Source organism: Silene latifolia, chromosome Y (genome assembly GCF_048544455.1).
Source record: "Silene latifolia isolate original U9 population chromosome Y, ASM4854445v1, whole genome shotgun sequence".
NCBI lineage: Eukaryota > Viridiplantae > Streptophyta > Magnoliopsida > Caryophyllales > Caryophyllaceae > Silene > Silene latifolia.
The window spans coordinates 73,059,968-73,062,798 of record NC_133538.1 but is presented as its reverse complement, the minus strand read 5'-3'; positions in this window follow the sequence as shown (position 1 = coordinate 73,062,798).

The following is a 2,831-nucleotide window of genomic DNA, read 5'->3' as shown; positions in this document are numbered from 1 at the left end:
GAGAGAACCTTAAGTTTTAGGAAGCGTATGGTTTAAGCCTTAAAATCCTCTTTCATACCTTTAATCGTTTTCCACCCTTTCGTTCATACTTTGGTTGGATTTGATTCTTAAGTATAAAAGTTTACTCGTTATTTCCTTGTCTTGAATACCTCCCTAATTCTAATATCTCTTACTGGTTGTTAACTAGTTATCTTTATGATTCGACTCTTTTAGTATCACATCTTGACATATTCATATATCTTTTTTTAAATTTCCTATCATTTCCTGACCTGGTTATTACCCTTTGTTTCCTTAGTGGAGTGATGACATTGGTGTTTGAGATTTGAGTATCTGGCGTTTCCTTGTTGTCTAATTTTCCTTTCTCCTTGATCATAAGCGTTACCGTTCATACCTCTTTTCCTCGCTTCATCTTGCTTCTCCTTTAAGTTTGACACTCGTATCTTTTGAAACTCTATCTTTGACATCCTTGTAATTTTGACTTCAATTTCTACCCTATGAAATTCATTATAGCTCTCTTGAGGCTTAAGTTTGAGCTCTCTTAACATACTTTGTTTTTATGCTATCTAAGTTACTTTTCTTTTTGTACAACTTCTAAACTTTCAAGCTACCAGTTTCGATTCATTTTTAAAAGTTTATGTCACTTCTGCAAACCTAACCTATTTTAAAGATTTGAAAATGAAAATTTGATTTAATTCTCTAATTGTTCTTTGAGTATAGACTTCTTTATCATGGTTTTGAGTTGCTAAACCTGAGATTTTTGTAAATTTTATCCAATTTCTATTCACTTTGATCTAATCATGATGCCTTTGTTAAAGTTTAATATTATATTTCAGGAATTTAACTCCCCTTTTAGTTTAAAGGTGAAACCTTTATTTCTATTTTGGCTTTTTGCAAAAGAAAATTTGAGTAGATTACCTTTCTCTTATTTTGATTTTAACGTTGATGGGATGTTAGGACTCGTTATTAAAGGCGTCTAATAACTTGCCCTGCGCTTATCGGCGAATGATTTTTATTTTAAATCTGTCTTTGACATGGAAAGTTAGCGCTCTTGTGTGCACGACAAGGGCAATTTCGTTCCATGAATGAGACTTATACTTTTGAAAACTCTTCATTAATGTTTTCGAAAGTATTTTGATTTTTGATTTATACAAATGATTTGCCTTTGACCTTATCTTGGATTTGGAATGTGATGTTCTTGAATGCGCAACGAGAACACTTCCGTTCCTCTGATGAAAATCTGGTTCTGTCGGAAAATTTTATTTGAAACTTTTGAAAGAATTTTGATTCTTACGATAAGTGACCTTTTAAATGTTTTGGTTACCGATTCCAATTTCAGTTTTATTTTTATAACCTTTCATTTATACTTTCAAGTTTCGAGGACGAAACATTTTAAAAGATGGGGTGATTGTAACACCCCGTATTTTATTAAGTTGGATAAAATTCTTTTAATTGCTATTTTGAATTTAATTACATCATTTAACGATTTATATATATATATGCTTAGCTAATTAATTAATTTCATCATAATTCGATACGTTAATTTTAATAATCATTAATAAGTTTATTTAAAGTTAGTTCGAGTTTATTGAAGTTAGTTCGAATTTATTTATTTAATAATTTCCGTTTCTTTACGAGTCTTTATGAAAGTTGTTTTAAGTAAACCCGAGATGGATTTTGGGAACAAAACCGTCCAATTAACTATTTTGAGCTTATTTCACTAAATTAGCAATTTTTATTAATATCCGTTAGTTTTGTAAAAAAAAAAAAAAATCGCTAATAATTCCGATTCAAGCTGATATTGTATTATTTACGTTAACTAGCTGAGTTTATTTTATTTTCACTCATTAAATTTATTTATTATTGATTCCGTTTTATTAATGAAACTTTTACTAAAACCGGTTAAATTTAACTCGAAACGGTTTTAATAACTATCGAAGTTTCTTAACAACGAAGAAACGTACGTATAATAAATAGCAGGCTGGTAGGCTGCTGCCACATTTCTTCATCCCTTCACGTCTTCTTCCTCCCTTCTTTGTTCTTCTTTTCCTTCGTTTTAATTTTGATCTTCAAAATTGATACTGATGCTCCGTTTGTCATCCGTTTTCAACTATTTTTGTTCCATAGCGCTCCTTTCGTCGTTCTCGTCAATCCGTTGTAAGTAAAATTCATTTTCGTCATGTATTTTTACAAACCCGTTTATATTTTCAGCTTTATTTATTAAAAAGGTAACGATAACGGATTACTCGATTTTACTTGTAAAAATATGTTTATTTCGAATGCTGGTTAGTCTGTTTTATAATTGAGACGGTGTATAATTATATATAGGGATCCTTATGGATGTTAATTAGTCAGTTGTATAGTTGAGACGGTGTATACTGATATGTGGAGATGATTGAGACGGTGTATACTGACCTCTAGGGATCATTTGGGATGCTAGCTAGTAAGTGGTATATTTAAGCCGGTGTATGCTGACATGTATGGATTGTTTTGGGTGATAATTGGTGTGTTTTATAGTTGAGACGGTGTATACTGACATGTAGGGATTGTTTTAGACTAATTTGGACTCTGTGTTGGGCGATTTTTGTAGTCTTTAGGGTCATTTTTGAGTTGCTTTATACTTGTGGATTTCCGCTCTAAAACCGTTTTAAATGCTGACTTAGTTGGCTCAGCTAGGACTGTTTTTAGGCGCGAGAAGGGAGTCTTAAGGGGACGATTGGTACTCTGTTTTAGGCAGGGACGAGAGATGTCATCGTGGGTTTTCACTTTGCATTTGAGGACTGGAGTTGGGGTCGAATTTAGGCATCTTTTGGGTTATGTTTTGGACTGATTTT